This window comes from Lepidochelys kempii, chromosome 6, assembly GCF_965140265.1.
Source record: "Lepidochelys kempii isolate rLepKem1 chromosome 6, rLepKem1.hap2, whole genome shotgun sequence".
Lineage (NCBI taxonomy): Eukaryota > Metazoa > Chordata > Testudines > Cheloniidae > Lepidochelys > Lepidochelys kempii.
This window is the reverse complement of record NC_133261.1, coordinates 4772822-4790426: the sequence shown is the minus strand read 5'-3', so window position 1 is coordinate 4790426 and position 17605 is coordinate 4772822. Positions and strand designations below refer to the sequence as shown.

General features: G+C 52.6%; 1 long non-coding RNA gene across 1 annotated transcript; it reads left to right on the top strand.

Moving 5' to 3' along the window:
• The first annotated feature begins 5124 nt into the window (after positions 1-5124).
• On the top strand, positions 5125-6612 carry LOC140913758 (uncharacterized). Its single transcript, XR_012159652.1, has 2 exons — positions 5125-5344; positions 5669-6612. It is a non-coding gene; the product is annotated as an uncharacterized lncRNA (long non-coding RNA).
• The last annotated feature ends 10993 nt before the right edge of the window (positions 6613-17605 follow it).

Here is a 17605-nt window from a genome sequence, read left to right as displayed (position 1 = left end):
GACTCTTTGACCCATGCCCCCGAAGCCTGACCCCTTCTGCCCTGTCCCAGTCCTAGTCTCCACTACACCCGCGGCTCCTCGTCCCCTCTCAGTCTCCTCATTTAGCCAGCTCCAGTTTCCACTCCTGAGTTTCTGATCCCAGTCTCAATCCTCCAGATTCCTCACCCCAGTCCCAGTCTCCCCACCTTGCCATTCCCAGTCCCCACTTCCACTCCCCAGCTCCTTGTCCCAGTCTTAGCCCAGCCATTTCCAGTTCTCCCCGCCTATCTCAGCTCCTTGTCCGATCTGCCTCCCCTCCTGGTAGGGTCACCAGGTGTCTATGTCCCCTGTAAGCTGTGCAGTCACGGAGCAGGCTCTCAAGGGCCACGCAGGCTGGGGGGAGAGGCACCACTCCTCCGACCCAGCCTGGCCCCACCGGAGCTGCCAAGGAGAGGAGCCCCTCCCTCGGCCCAGCCCAGGCCCGCTGTAGCTGACAGGGACAGGAGCCCCACCCTCAGCCCAGCCCAGCCCCGCCATTGCTGATGTGACCGGGGAGAGGCACCTCTGACCTGGCCCCGAGCTGCTGCAGCAAGAGAGGGGTGGAGGGAGTCCTCTCTTCCCACCGCAGCCCTGGGACAGCCTGCACCCCAAACCCCTGATCCCCCGCACCCTGACCCTTTGTCTCGGCCCTGAGCCCCCTCCCACACCCCAAAATCCTCATCCCCAGCCCCACCCCAGAGTCTGCATCCCCAGCCAGACCCCTCATCCCCCCGCACCCCAACCCTCTGCCCCAGCCCCAAGCCCCCTCCCACACTCCGAACGCCTCGGCCCCAACCCCACCACATGAATTTTGTTATGGGCACTGATATGAAGGTGATGAATCACACATCGCCTCCATATTGTGCACATAACAAAATTCCTTCCACACATGGATGTAAAAACCTAGAGGGAACACTGCCAGATGTCCCAATTTTATCAGGACCATCCCGATATTAGGGGCTTTGTCTTATATAGGCAACTATACCCCCCACCCTCCCAAAAAGTATGCTGATTTTTCACACACACTTGCTTTCTGGTCATCCTACCTCCTCCAGTTCTTTCCCCCTTGGCCAATCCCCTCACCACCACTTCCCTCCCTGGCTCCCAGACCAAGTCTCGTTGCCCAACCACTCCCCATCTCTGCCCCTAACTCCAATCGCTGCCAGCCTCCCGTCCCATTTCTTGGCAAATCAGCAGAGATCCCGACTGTGCCTTTCTCAGGCTTGCTCAGAGGTATAAATATCAGTTTCTACAGAACTTGCTGCTAACGGACCACAGATGAGTCTACAGTTGGGACAGGGGCACTATCTGAGGGCAGGGGACAATACCAGGCTATATAGGAGCCAGCACTTTGGCGAGATTAGGATCCACTGATCATCACTCCCTTTTAAGAGCCATAACCATAGCCCTGTGAGGATGCCTGCTCTCAGAGGTGTGCACACTCACTAGCAGTCGGTGTGGAGTCCCCACAGGCGGACATTTTGTGGTCCCATCGTCTCGCTGGGCTAGCGTGCACACACAGAGGCATAACTCCAACACTGCTCACTGATGGCACCTTGTCAAGGTTCCTTCCCCACTCTGAACTCTAGGGTACAGATGTGGGGACCTGCATGAAAACCTCCTAAGCTTACTTTTACCAGCTTAGGTTAAAACTTCCCCAAGGTACAAACTATTTTACCCTTTGCCCTTGGACTTCCACTGCCACCACCAAACTTTATCTGGGTTCCTGAAGAAATTTAATTTGGACACGTCTTTCCCCCCAAAATCCTCCCAACTCTTGCACCCCACTTCCTGGGGAAGGTTTGGTAAAAATCCTCACCAATTTGCATAGGTGACCACAGACCCAAACCCTTGGATCTTAAGAACAATGAAAAAGCATTCAGTTTTCTTACAAGAAGACTTTTAATAGAAGTAAAAAGGAATCACCTCTGTAAAATCAGGATGGTAGATACCTTACAGGGTAATTAGATTCAAAACATAAGAGAATCCCTCTAGGCAAAACCTTAAGTCACAAAAAAGACACACAGACAGGAATATTCATTCTATTCAGCACAGCTATTTTCTCAGCCATTTAAAGAAATCATAATCTAACACATACCTAGCTAGATTACTTGTGAGGAATCAGGCATTAGGCCCTTATATTTGGCCTGAACAGAGAATCTCTTCCACTTTTGGATACAGACTTTTAAAGAGGACTTTTTTTCTAGATAATAAAAGAATTGCCCGGGCTTGAGAAGACCAGGTTAGGACAATGGACATGAGCATTTTATAATTCATGCTGTGAGCCGGGGAGACTCCAGAGAGGAATGGAGAACCAGGCTTCCCCCCCGCTTCGGGGAAAAGGCCTGAGACAGAAACAGACACCATGGAGCTTCCTGAGAAAAACAGATGGAACTCCAGAGGATCAATGACCTATGCACTGAGAGAGACAGCACCACAATTAGACCTTGTTTTATTGCACCCCAGAACAGCCCCCTGCTTGCCAAACTTGTTGGCTTGGCTCACTGGGGACCCAAGGTAGAAACATCAGAGCAAATGGCCCCTGCATTGTCCTTTAAGTGTTGGTAGCTGGGTGACTATCTGAAGCCATTGTTTTTTGACGTGCAGACACCCTCTTCCTGGATTAACCCCATTTATTCATGCAGTAACACACCCCTTCACAATGATCAGACAAACATAGGTAAGCCAGGATACCCCATGGCTACTGAGGCACTGAGGCAAGGATCTCAGGAGCAGAGCGCATCTGCATAGATGCACCTACTCTGCCTAGGCAGTCAGCAGACAGACCTGCTTTGCCACAGCGAGGGGGGCCAATGGGAAATGGGAGGTGGTTGATTACAGCACGGAAACCACAGGAGGGCGAACATCTTGTTTTTCATGGAGAGAAATGCAGTTTATTTGGTGCGTTTAGTGAAAGGTGTTTGGTATTCAAATGGTACAAAGGCAAGCGTGAGGTATGCATACTATAGGGGACATTTGGGTTTTAAATGCTCAATACAAGCCCCTGGGCATTCTGAAGGAAAAGCTACTGTGGTTACTTTGCAAACATGAACCCTGCATAGCCCCGATGAGCCCACAGAAACCCCCCTGAGCTTCCCAGGAAGCTTGGCCTTGGCCTGGATAATTGCGTTTGTGGGCCTCAGCCCTTGGGGCTGTGTCACAGGCAGGGGAACTCCAGGCTCATGTCTCTCTACAGCCGTGTCCAAAATTAATGTTTGTTCATGGTGTCACCGTTCTGATAAACAGCTCTAATTCCTGGAAACACTGCCCCACCCAGCGGTGAAAATGAAACTTAAAACTTACTTTCATTTTTCTCTTTTTTTATTCGTAGATTAGATCTCCCTCTCCACAGTTCACCAACCAGAGCTGCATCAGGAAGAAAACAACTGGCTGTAATCAAGCACCGCTGCCTGTAGCCATGTTGCAATTTGTTTTTTAAAAAATGAGCTTTTATTCCCTAGGCCACTTTAGCAAACTCATAGAGTCCTTAGGCAAAGCTCCTCAGAAGCCAGTAGGTTATTTTTGCCTGAATACGGAGTGTAGGATTTGTCCCTGAGTGAGAAAGACTTGGCAGGGACAACAGTCACATTAAAAACTGACAGGTTTCAGAGTAACAGCCATGTTAGTCTGTATTCGCAAAAAGAAAAGGAGTACTTATGGCACCTTAGAGACTAACCAATTTATTTGAGCATGAGCTTTCGTGAGCTACAGCTCACTTCATCGGATGTATTCAGTGGAAAATACAGTGGGGAGATTTATATACACAGAGAACATGAAACAATGGGTGTTATACACACTGTAAGGAGAGCTCTTAAGGTGCCACAAGTACTCCTTTTATTAAAAACTGATCGTCTTACTTTCATTTGCAGGGGCTCAGGGCACCAGTTTCTAAAGATTGAGGGGGCAGCTGGGACAGCAGAGGAGGGAAAGACACCGGAGGCTCAAGCCTTGTCCACACTGCACAGCTGTGTCCGCAAAAGGCAGCTTTTGCCGACAAAATGGTGGAGGTGGACACGTTGCAAAGCTCCTTTTGGAGGCAAAACTCTGCTGTTTTCTGACAAAATAAAACTACCTCGATGAGAGGCATCGAGCTTTTTGCTGCAAAGTTAAAGCAACAAAGCGTCAGCGTAGACAGTGCCATTTGTTATATCGCCAGAACTGGCCTCCCTCACTATCCCACAATGCCCACCGTGACCGCTCTGCTCAGTGTTTTGAGTTCAGCTGCCCAGCAGGCATGCACCCCCTCCCCTTTCAGAGCTCCGGGAACACGGGCAGCGGGTATCCTTACATAGGCAGGGGTACGCTGTGCCTTCCCAAACAGCCTAGCGTGGCCCTGCCCACACTGCACCCCCAGGCCAGGCCCCCTCCTGCAGTTCCCAGAGCGTTCTGCCTTGGCGAGCCCAGGCTGGCTGGGGCTGGCTGGCCTGCCTCCCGCAGGGAGTCAGAGCGGCTGCTGCTGGGGCCATGCCACCCGGAGGCTGGCTGCGCCGCCCAGAGCACCGGGGCCGGGAGTGCTGCCACATGGTGCACCGGGGCTGGCTGCCCGGCGCTGGGGCCAGGGGCTGTGGTGGGGGTGCTCTGAGCTCCTGCAGGGGAGGGGGGACAGAAGGGGGGGCATATAGGGCAGGGCCTTGGGCACAAGGGGAGGGGCTGGGGGCTAGCTTCCCCCAACGGCCTTGTCACCGGCCGCCCATGAGCTCGTTTCTATTTTCCGCTGTCCTGCAAAACACGGTTCAGAATGGAGAGGGGTTTTGGTCACACTGCTTTGTCCTTTTGTGGAAAAAGTCCGAAGAGCTTAAGACCGTTTGGCTCAGCAGAGTCCTTACTTTTGCAAAACAAGGTCCTGCTGTCTTGTTAATACCAGCTCAAACCAATGCCATGCTCACGCCAATCTCAGCTAACAGCTAAAATCATATTGAAGCCTTTCACCAGTGTTAAACCTGTATCTACAGCATCACCCAGCTCTCCCCCCAAGACCAGTCCCGAGACAGCTGCCCCAGCATCCACCCCAATGACTGCTCTGGAAGACATTTCTTAATGGCTGTTTTTACGGCTCAGTAATGCAGACGTTGTTGCTTTAAAAATGCATCACAAACAGTGAAAGTGAAAGCTTCAGAGACTTGGTGGTGAGGAGAAGGGAAGGCACTGGCTCAGTTGCCAGCTGATGGAAGAGCAGTGAGGATGTCTATCGTGTTCCAGGTGTTTGTAGATGGGGTGGAGGGCAGAAGAAGCATCATAGATGTGGCAAATAAAGAGCAGGAATTCAACAATATGACCATTGACAAATTCATGGAGATGGTGGCAACCAAACTCCTGAAGAAGCCAGGTAAGTTGTAAGGAAATAAACGTACTTTAAAACTGAGCAATTATTGTTTGAGAGAGCTCAGCGTCTGAGACGTATTTTGCATTTGGATAATTATACACCATCCAGCAGAACAACATTTTGGCAACGTCAGTTTCCATTATTGTAAGAGACTTGTGATTTTTTTTTAATTAGTTATTTCATCTACAGACAAGTCAAGCAGCTAGAAATCATTTTCTTATATGTTTAGTTATTTCGCTTTTTGATCCAACAGTCCAAATAAGAAATGGCAGAAAAGCAATTGTTTAGAGATCCACTGTGCTAACTCTCCCTTTATTTTATCGCCAGGTTACCAACAATTTAGTTTGCTGTACGCTAACCAACAAGTGGAAAAAGGGAAGAAATTTTCAGATTACTTCATCAGAAACAAGTCTATCTTTGTCATGGTTGTGCAGCTGCCTGGAGGAGGGGGTAAAATGTTGACTTACATGAAGGACTTGTCAGTTTTCACATAGAAAATGATGTCCATCTGTGTCTACCCTGGACTGTGGTGGGCTCCTGCATAGGCATGGGTTTGGTTATCATTTGCCTGGAAAGAAACCAGAGAGGGGAAGGGTGGTGAGCCTCCAGGGTCACTGCAACACCCAGAGCTCAGCAAACCAGTGGGGACACCTGGCCATCACGGCCAGTCCACCAAGACACCAGGTTAATAAACATGAGGATCCTGCTGTTTTTCCTTTCCCTTGTGTGTTCCTTTCCATCCCCTGCTATCTTCTGCCTGTCCTATCTCTGTGTGTGTGTGTGCGTCTTTGAGCTGATCCTTTAATCAACTGCAAGGCATGACACCAGCATAATGGCATAAGAGAGCCCACTCAGTGAAGAACTGGTGAAGAAAAGGACCTGCCCAGAACAGCCAGATGATGACCAGGACTGGGAAAGTGAGTCAGGTCCAGAGCAACAGCTATCCTGACTGACTTGCCAGCCCAGAGCATCTAGCCATGACAGATCAGCTGTCCTGTGTCCTGAAAACGCCGACACAAAGCCATATTTCTCCCACCTTACTATTGGTTCTCTTCCTCCGCTTCCTTTTGCATCCGTTTTGTTAAAAGCAGGAAAAGTAACCACAAAACTCACAGCTCTCAACAAAAGAATATTTCACAAGTATCCTCTCTGAAAAAAAGGGACTTCAAGTTTTGCTTACAATTGTTTTGCTTAACACTCACTTTCAAAATCCTTTGTTTTGTTTTGAATTATTTTCTTGTGTATCCTGCTTAATAAATTTCCAAGTTGCAGCATGAGGATTCTATTGTTTGCCAGGGGACAAAGCAGCCTGAGGTTTCCATACTCTCAACCCTGTTTAACTGTTTAACATTGTCAGAGGACAGTTCTGTGTCTCTCCGGCCCCTTTAGTACGCTGAAATTAACAAACTAGCAAGCTGTGGGGTGGGGCTGTTAGGGTCCATGCCTGGACCTAACCTCTTTTCTGCTTGCCCTCCAGGGAAGGGATGTCCTTACGATTTATGGGGCCCTATGCAGTATTCTTAAACTGGTGCCCCTTTGCCTGAGGCAGCCTGGGCTCGCATGTGGGTTTTAGATAAGGGTGGTCTTTTGAAGGATATATTTAAAAAACTATATGTCGGAAGATCCAAGCATTTAAGGCTAAAGATGAATACTCAGTTTGTGCATCCCGGACGACTGGAAAAAGGCTAATGTAGTGCCCATCTTTAAAAAAGGGAAGAAGGAGGATCCTGGGAACTACAGGCCAGTCAGCCTCACCTCAGTCCCTGGAAAAATCATGGAGCAGGTCCTCAAGGAATCAATTCTGAAGCACTTAGAGGAGAGGAAAGTGATCAGGAACAGTCAGCATGGATTCACCAAGGGCAAGTCATGCCTGACTTATCTAATTGCCTTCTATGACGAGATAACTGGCTCTGTGGATGAGGGGAAAGCAGTGGACGTGTTGTTCCTTGACTTTAGCAAAGATTTTGATACGGTATCCTACAGTATTCTTGCTAGCAAGTTAAAGAACTATGGGCTGGATGAATGGACTATAAGGTGGATAGAAAGTTGGCTAGATTGTCGGGCTCAACGGGTAGTGATCAATGGCTCCATGTCTAGTTGGCAGCTGGTGGAGTGCCCCAAGTGGAGTGCCCCAAGGGTCGGCCCTGGAGCCGGTTTTGTTCAATATCTTCATAAATGATCTGGAGGATGGTGTGGATTGCACCCTCAGCAAGTTTGCAGGTGACACTAAACTGGGAGGAGTGGTAAATACGCTGGAGGGTAGGGATAGGATACAGAGGGGCCTAGACAAATTAGAGGATTGGGCCAAAAGAAAGCTGATAAGGTTCAACAAGGACAAGTGCAGAGTCCTGCACTTAGGATGGAAGAATCCCATGCACCTCTACAGACTAGGGACCAAGTGACTAGGCAGCAGTTCTACAGAAAAGGACCTAGGGGTTACAGTGGACGAGAAGCTGGATAGGAGTCAACAGTGTGCCCTTGTTGCCAAGAAGGCCAATGGCATTTTGGGATGTATAAGTAGGGGCATTGCCAGCAGATCGAGGGACGTGATCATTCCCCCCTGTTAGACATTGGTGAGGTCTCATCTGGAGTACTGTGTCCAGTTTTGGGCCCCACACTACAAGAAGGATGTGGAAAAATTGGAAAACATCCAGCAGAGGGCAACAAAAATGATTAGGGGACTGGAACACATGATTTATGAGGAGAGGCTGAAGGAACTGGGATTGTTTAGTCTACGGAAGAGAAGAATGAGGGGGGATTTGGTAGCTGCTTTCAACTCCCTGAAAGGGGGTTCCAAAGAGGATGGATCTAGACTGTTCTCAGTGGTAGCAGAGGACAGAACGAGGAGTAATGGTCTCAAGTTGCAGTGGGGGAGGTTTAGGTTGGATATTAGGAAAAACTTTTTCACTAGGAGGGTGGTGAAACACTGGAATGTGTTGCCTAGGGAGATGGTGGAATCTCCTTCCTTAGAAGTTTTTAAGGTCAGGCTTGGCAAAGCCCTGGCTGGGATGATTTAATTGGGGTTGGTCCTCCTTTGAGCAGGGGGTTGGACTAGATGACCTCCTGAGGTCCCTTCCAACCCTGATATTCTATGATTCTATGATCTATAAATTGATGCAAGGGTTTTTTTAGAGATGTGATTTTATCATCTTCAGCAACACACTAATGAAATATTTTTAAAGCAAATTTTAAACTAAGGTCCTGTGACTAACATGTTCTGAGTAAACACTTGATCTTAACTCGGAGGAGCTGAGTAATGCACAACTGGTTTTGTCAGTAAATTCAGAAACTGACAGTATAGACCTGGGGGTTGGCAAATGCTTGTTAAATGGCTTCATTACCACTTGACAGGTTTCAGAGTAGCAGCCCTGTTAGTCTGTATCCGCAAAAAGAAAAGGAGGACTTGTGGCACCTTAGAGACTAACAAATTTATTTGAGCATAAGCTTTCGGGAGCTACAGCTCACTTCATCGGATGCATGCAGTGGAAAAAAAACTTAAATGGCTCTTTAACAGTTTCAGTGTTGTGCTAACAGGTCTGGCAGGCTGGAGGCTTTTTCACTGTTAAGTAGCAGATCCCCTCCCCCGGAAGACTCACCAGGCTGCAGCAGCCAGCTGTGGTGGGAGCTGCAGGAAGGATCAGAACAGGGAGCGGAAAAGGTGGGAGGTTGGACACTAAGCCTCAGGGGTGCCCCAAATTTTTGGGTGCCCTACAAAGCCGTGCTGCTTCTGGGGGACGGATTTCGAAATAAGAGTCAAAGTCCAGGCTTCTGCAGTCCAGACCTAGCAGTGACTGGTCCACTTCGCGACTGGTCCCGCCCCTGCATCCACAGCTGATTGGTCCATGCCACGGCTCCTGGCCCTGGACTGGAGAGGGGTCCTGCAGGGCTGGCTCCTGGGCTTGTGTCAGCTGCAGTGACAAGGGGATCAGGCCCTGAACTGCGGCTGGTACCAGAGAGACAAATAACCCTCACCCACACCACAGCCAGCTCTGGAGCAGCAGGGTGGGGGTCTGTGCATCTGAGCCCTGCAGTTCCCCCCTCTCCCTGCCAGCCCAGTTAGCTTCAGGGCAGCATGGGGATGCAGGCACAGGGAGGTCAGAACCCGAACCTCAATCTTATTTACTTGCAAAACCATGGTGATCTCAGTGTTAAGCTTGCCGCGGGCTGGGGCCATCTCTTGCCCTTCCAGGATGGGGAGGCCCTCAAAGCTCTGAAAACCAGGAAACGCAGAGTTAGGGGACAGGCCCATGTAATCAAGGGTGGCAGGTTTGTATAATTTTTGGTGGTCCAAGTCCCCCCCCCACACACACACACACACACCTGCCTAAGGCTCTGGGAGGGAGTTTGGGTGCGTGGTGTGGGGTCTGGGCTGGGGCAGGGGGTTGGGGTGCAGGAGGGGGTATGGGAAATGTGTTCTGGGAAGGAGTTGGGGTGTAGGCTCTGGGCTGGGGTGGGTGGTTGGGGTGTGGGAGGTGGTCTGGGGTCTGGTCTGGGGTTGGGGTGTGGGAGAGGGTGAGGGGTGCAGCTTACCGTTAGGGGGCTTATTCCTTCACCCACTTACTTCCCTGGTCCTTCTTGCATGAACAGAGAGCAACAATACCCAAAGTCCAAAGGTGCAAACAATTCGATGTTTATTGGGGTGAACTTCCAGCAAGCATGATTCCAGTTTCCTTCCTTAGTGTCCCCCTTCCCAGCTCTGACACCACAGAGCCTTACACCTGTGTCCCTATTCCCATTCCTACCCTTAGCCAAACATGATTCCAACTTCCTTACTCCCATTTCCCTGTTCCCATTTCCGCCCCCACACACCCCCACTTCCTGATTGACTGCAGACTATATAATAAAACTTGAGTTCGGCTTAGCTATACCTTAACCAATCATTTTCCTGAAATTTAACTAACCAATCCTAACATATTGTAACAGGATTATGTAACCAATTATATCCCACCACCTCAATTAGTTTACACCCAGCAAAATTCATTATACAGCAGACAGGAACAATCCCAGAACCAGACAGAGATTATACAGACAAACAATGGGGAAATGGGGACTACAGTGATAGAACAAACACAGAAATGGTGAAGCGAGCTGTAGCTCACGAAAGCTTACGCTCAGATAAATTTGTTAGCCTCTAAGGTGCCACGAGTCCTCCTCGTTCTTTTCACAGAAATGAGGATTTCACATCCCAGCTATGGATAAGTGAGTTCTTGCCAGACAGGACGCTATCAAACTAGGTTTCCTTTTACATCTTCTAGGCACTTCCCTTTCTCTGGAGGTGATGGGCACTATCGGGACAGGACTGTGTTCCTAACAGCCCAATAGCACCTTATTTCAATGGGACTGCTGAGGATGTGACCGGTCGCTTCCCAGCTTATGGCTGCCTCTGTTGCTTAGCCAAAGGCCTGAGCCTAAGAACAGGGCCTCAGACTGTCCCAGTGAGAGAAGGCCCTTACACCGGCAGACAGTGGTTTTGATTCTTTCTTTCATACCTCAATAACTAGCCAAGGGATAAGAATACACCTAAATTCTTAGAGTACAGGCCTTTACCGAGAGACCTGAATATCTAGAGCCTAACACTTGCCTCAGGCGGCTCCCCGCAGCTCCCATTGGCCGCAGTCGGCAGAGTCGGCGCTCTGGGTGGGGGCAGCGCGCGGAGACGCTCGCTCCCCTTTCCGCCCCCCCCCCCACCCCCCCGGGCCCGCAGGGACGTGCCGGCTGCTTCCGTAAGCGGAGCCGGGGAGCAAGAAGCCGCCTTCGTCCTGTTGCCTTGCCGGTGGTGGCGGCGGGGGCCCCGGGCCCTTTTAACTGGCCCAGGGGTGGCAGGAGGGGCTGTGGGGGACGCTCTGGGGGAGGCGCGTGGGGACAGCAGGCGGGGCCGGGGGAGAGACCCAGCCCTGAACTTTGGTGGAGCCAGGCCCCCTGTTCTCATATCGGTGAGCACAGGCACCACGGGCCCATACAACTCGCCGCCCCTGTGTGTAACCTTAATTCTGCCCCTGCGGAGCTGGGAAGAGCCCCTGAGAATGATCTGCATGTGCTGTACTCCTTGGGCCATGTGGAGCTGTTCCCAGTGGTGATGGTGACGAGGGGATCGTTTGGTTGGGGTGTGTTTGTGATAGGAGATGTCGGGCTTGTTTGAGGAGTATCCCAAGGCTGTGATAGGAGTCAGGAGAGATTGGGGTCTGAGCCCTGCCCTCCCCCGTGTGTGTGATCATGGGGCAAGAGGGATCCAGTCCTCATCGTTTCAGCAGTGAGTTACGCAGGTCGTGTCTGTGGCATGAGGGTTGTTAGCAGTGAGGTGGGATATGTCTGCAGACGGGAAAGCAAAACGATAGCGTTCACTAGGCTCCCGTGGTGGGGTTGTGAAACTCCCATGTGGCGGGGTTGTGAAAGGGGGTGCCGAAGGGGGGAATTTTGGTCAAGTTGTTATGACACCAGTGTGGGCCTCAGTTTCCCCTCCATGCTTTGTACTGAGCGTAAAGAGCAGGAGACATGATGTATTTTGTCACATAGCTGTCTGGGAGTGTCATTAAGGACTGGCTGGGACCAACCTGTATCAATGGAGGATCTGGAAAGAACCTGGGAACCCCAAAGACTGAACACCTGACACCAGTCGATTGTCAATGGGAGGCGCCCAGCCTGGCTGGGTGAAGCATAAGTGAACTCAGCGATGTTCTGCAGCAGGACAATGAGGGAAGGTGACAGCAGATGATAAGAGCTGGGCTGAGAGACACAGGGGCTCTCACCTGGGACTTAGCCCTGGTCTTCATTTAAAATTTACATTGAGCTAGCTATGTCGCTTTGGGGTGTGTGCACCATAGTGAAGTCAGTTAACCCCAGATTCTTCCATCAATCTAGCTACCCTGCTTGGGGAGGTGGATTACCTACAGTGATGGAAAAACCCCTTCCATCAATATAGGAAGCATCTACACCAGGGGTGGGGAACGTACGGCCCATGGGCCAGATCCAGCCCATTGCTTAATTTCAACCGTGCCTCCACCTAGGGGCCAGATATGCCGGCTGCTTCCAGGAGCCGCACGGAGCCAGGGCAAGCAGGGAGCCCGGCTTAGCCCGCTGCGCCGCCGACTGAAGTAAGTGCTGCCCAGCCGGAGCCCGCACCCCACACCCCCTGCCCCAGCCCTGAGCCCACTCCCACACTCCAAACCCCTTGGCCCCCTCCTGTACCTCAATCCCCTCATCTCCAGCCCCACCCCAGAGCCTGCACCCCCCCAGCCAGAGCCCTCACCCCCTCCTGCACCCTGAACCCCTCATTTCTGGCCCCACCCCAGAGCCTGCACCCCCATCTGGAGCCCTCACCCCCTCCTGCACTCCAACCCCCTGCCCCAGCCCTGAGCCCGTTCCCACACTCCAAACCCCTTGGCCCCAGGCCAGAGCCCCCTCCTGTACTTCAATCCCCTCATCCCCAGTCCCACCCCAGAGTCTGCACCTCCAGCCAGAGCCCTCACCCCCTCCTGCACTCCAACCCCCTGCCCCTGCCCAGTGAAAGTGAGTGAGGGTCAGGGAGAGCGAGCCACTGAGGGAGGGGGGGCAGGAGTGAGTGGGGGCATGAGGCCTTGGGGAAGCAGCAGGGCAGGGGTGTTCAGTTTTGTGCAATTAGAAAGTTGGCAACCCTAGGGGAAGCCCCGAGCCTCGGTGCCTCTCTCCCCCCCGGCAGGGCTATATGTGGCCCACAATTGATTTTTTTATTGTGGGTCAATGGCCCCTCATAGAAAAAAGTTCCCCACCCCTGATCTACGCTATAACGCTACATAGCGCCCATAGTGTAGACCTGCCGAATGTAACAGAGACAGAAGGGAAGCAAAGAGGGGTCCTACAGAAGCAGGCCTCATGGGAGCCCTGGCCTTGGCCCATCTGGCCTGTGGCTTAACCTTTGCTTCTCTGTGCTAGCCTAAGGGCTTCCCGGCGTGGTCTAATAAACCCTGCTCTGCTTTGGAGCGGCTGGGTGGTGTCCCTGCAAACACCCGCTGAGGGGCGTTATTCGCTGGAGAGGGCAGACGTCTCTGAGCAGCAGTCTGTCTGAGCTGGGCTCAGCTCACCAAGAGAAACCGGGGGGGGCTGGAGCCCAGGGGCTGGGTATTGGAGGTGCTGAGGCCGAGTGGCCCACCCGTGAGTGTGAGTGGGTTCCTTAGGGGTCTGGCCCACTGAAGGGGACTGCTGAAGGGCTGGGGCCCAGCTCAGCTCTCGTGGCTCTGTTGAAGGGTTGTTCCGTTTAACGACGGGGAGGTCGTTTCTGGGAGGCAGGCTCGGTGGCTGCGTGTAGAACGGGGGTGGGTAGCTTCTGCTCGGGGCAGCTCACTTCAGAACAAGTGACTCTGTGCTACCGTTGTCCTGCGCCCTGTCCCCTGCGTGGTGCGTATTGTCCGCACAGGCAGAGAGAACACGAGAACGGCCCTCCTGGGTCAGACCAAAGGTCCATCCAGCCCCATATCCTGTCTGCCGACAGCAGCCAATACCAGGTGCCCCAGAGGGAGTGAACAGAACCCTAACCCTAACCCTAACCCAGGTGCCCCAGAGGGAGTGAACAGAACAGGGAGTCACCACGTGCTCTTCAGCGGGCACCCGCAGATCCATATGGGGGGAGCGACCCCACAGAGGCGGCCAGAGCTCTGCGGGTTGGCTCCGATACGATCTGGCAGGGGCGGACCCACCCAAGTGAGAGATCCTACGAGCGTACCACCCGCGGGAAGGGCTTCAGCCAGAGCTCCACCCATGCCCAGCCTCTGAGGATCCACACTGGGGGAGCGGCCGTGTAGAGGTGGCGAATCCAGGAGCAGGTCGTGATCCACCAGAGGGTTCACGCGGGAGCGAGCCCCTGTAAATGTGCCGACTGCAGGAAGAGCTTTAGGAGTTGGTTGAATATCAGCAGGCGTCTAAGACCCACATCCAGGAACAACCCTTAGAGATTCCTCGTCTGTGGGAGAAGCTACTGCGACCACTCAGGGCTGGATAGACTCTAGAGCAGGGGGTCCCAAACTTTTCCCTGAGGTCCAGCTGTGCTGCTGTATTAGGCACTGTGGCCCGCTATTAACATGCGTCGGTCAGGGAGAGGGGTACCGCGGGGCGTGCGGGGCCTCTCTCTTCAGCAGGGACCAGGGCTGGCGAGTGGGCAAAGGGGCCAGGCAGGTGTCACACCAGGCCCCTGCTGACACCCTCTGCCACAGTGGCCCGCTGAGTACCTTGAGCAGATCACCTGGCAGCCCTGCCCCGGTCACCCACCCAGCTCCCTGGTGTGCCTCGCGGGCACCCTCTGCCCGGGAATGAGGGAAGGGCTTGGGGGCTGCCAGTGCTGGGCAGAGGCAGATGCTTAGGCCTGGCCACGAACCCTCCAGCCCCCTCCTGCCGCCCTGGGAGCTGCCCTTTCTCCTCACCCTCCGCTCAGCGGCTCTGCTTTGCCCTCTGCCACCCGCCAGGGCGCTGGGCTCCTCCAGCCTTCAGCGGAGGCCATCACCGGTCACGCCTGTCTGCTTCACAACACCCCCACTTGCCCCCCACCCACAAACCTCTGCCCAGGGCTGCACTGGCCGACCACCCAGGGCTGTATCACGGCCCTCAGTTCAGGAACCCCCCTGCCCTAAAGAACCCCTGTAATGGGGAGACCCTGTAAATGCTCCCACGACGGGAAGGGTTTCTGCTTGAGCTCAGAGCACAGTAGCCACCAGAGAATCCAGCTTTGGGAGGGGTGGGGTCTAATGGGTTACGGCAGGAGATAACTGGTAGCCAGGACTCCTGGGTTCTATCTCTGGCTCTAGGAGAGGGGTGGGGTCCAGCAGCGGGAGCTGGGCTTTGGGCCTCAGGACTCCTGGGTTCCATTCCCAACTCTAACACGATTTTATAGCGTGATCCTGAGCATGATGATAACTGGGTAGCGAAGGGTTAAAGCCACCGACCTCCTAAATCCTCCTCAGCCCAGAGAGGAGCTGGCCATCCTGGGGGGGGGGAGTAATTACACAGGGACCTTCCTGTTTCAGCCTCCTGCACCCAGGGCTCTGAGACTGGCTGCGGGGGACGCTGGTGGCACCTAGTGCCCAAGGGGCTGGATCTGCAGGGTGCCCCTGGCACCTGCAGAGAATAAATATTGCAGCCCGAGCCATAGCTGGGAATGGAGAGGCAGCTGATCCCAGTGGGGACCCCCCAACCAAGCCAGTATTGGGGGGGAGATTGTGCAGGTGGGTCCAGCAAGGACCTCCCCCGAACCCAGCCAGCGTATCCCCCTTTCCTCCGTACGCTGCCCTTACCTGGCTGGCTGAACACATGGAGCTGCAAGCTCTAAAACAGGGATGCAGCCACCTCTGGGGTGGGGCGCGGCGGATGTTTACATAGGGATCCATCATCCAGCGCTTAGATGTAGCCACCTCTCGGGTAGGGCAAGCTGGTGCCACCAGAGCTCAGGACAAAAAGGAAGGAGTTTTTTGTATCCATTTACAGTGGGGGATGTTGAAGGCAGAACGGGGTCACGGGAGCTGGGATTTGGCCATTTCTCTCGGCTGCTGCAGGCGCTCTGGGGGCAGCATCAGGCCAAGAGCCTGCTGGATCATTGGAGCGGCTATTCCCCTGAAAGCCTGGACAGCCGGATGCTGCGAGACAAGGGGCACAATATAGCGTTCAAAGTTGGACAACTATTTTGTTTTAAACTCATCTAGTAACACCATGTGTTTTTTTAACAAGTTTGTTAATACAGTTGTGTTGCTTATTGTTCAGTTTTACACAAACCTGTGTTTTCCCTGCTTGAACGCCACCTTTTGCTCTCAGCGTTTGTTGTAAGGTGTGGTTTGGGTGACATGGCTGGGTTTCACCGATCCTGAGTGCCGGCCGCTAGGGATTTCTAGCATGACAAGCGTTGACTTTAAAATGAGAACGAAATGTGCGCATTGTCTATTGACAGTGTTATTCATTTTAATTATTACATCCAGCCAAGCTGTGGTTTCCCTCAAGGGGTGTGAATAGTGGGCTGCAGTGCCTATTCCCACTGCAGGGGCAGGCCGCAGGGAAATGTTTGGGAAGCCCTGGTGTGGGCCGGGCATCAGGACTCCTGGGTTCCATTCACAACCCTAGGACAGCCAACCCTCTATTACCATTGATCTTCCTTCAATCTCTCCTAAGTATAGCCCCTGTTCCCAGCTGGCTTGTGTGTGTGTGTTCTTTACATGAATCATAGAATATCAGGGTTGGAAGGGACCTCAGGAGGTCATCTAGTCCCACCCCCTGACCAATCCCCAATTTTTGCCCCAGATCCCTAAATGACCCCCTTACGGATTGAACTCACAACCCTGGGTTTAGCAGGCCAATGCTCAAACCACTGAGCTATCCCTCCGCCCTGGGCCGATAGCTGGTACAGCAGATGTGGATAGTACAACCAGTGTTGTCAAGTTGCTGAAGGCTGGAAAATTGTTGCCATAATAACGCTATTTCGGTTACTCAGAGCTTCTGACCTTGGAGCAGCCGATCAGGCAGCCTGCTCATGCAGCAGACCTCGATGTTCCTCATAAAGAAAGCCCACGCGCACGGTTCGGTGACAAAGGCAGTCGGCCAGGTTTCTTGTCCCCTAGGCACCGTCCCAGCGTCTGTGGTCACAGGTACCCTGGCGCATGAGTGCCTAGGAGCAGCGGGAGTTTTTGCTGTTGCCTAGCCCGCGCAAAGGGTTAAGGCGAAGTACCCTGACATTTATACAGGGAGACAAACAACTGGAATACACGACTTACACCCCACTCCACATATTGACATCTGTTTGTTACTTCCCCTTGTTCCTGATACAGGGCACTCCATTTATAAGAATCAACCGGATACGGTGATCAAAACCACTGGGACATCACTCCTAGTTCCCTGCTTGTAAGAATCAACTGCTTTTAAGAATCAAATCATGCAGGACAGATGTGATTCTTATGCAAGGTGTGCACTGTATCCCTAATCGTTATTTCATCACGCCGTCTTAGCTTGTAGGAGATTGGGGTGTATCTGTTCGAGCCTGGAAATATATTTATGTAAATGGCTAATACCTAAAACACTAACAGCAACCCTACCAAATTCCTATACTATATAATAAATTTATAAGCCTCTACGTTAAATACATGATTCAGGCCTTAGATATGGCACCAGGTCCAGTGCTCCAGGATCTCTCTCTCTCTCTCCCCTACAACCCCTAGGAACCCAAGAGGGCTGCTGGGCACCATGCCAGGCTCAGAGAGACCTTGTCCCGGGCACGTGATGGGAGAAGAGTATTTTGGACGGAGACCCAGCCGGGCATGT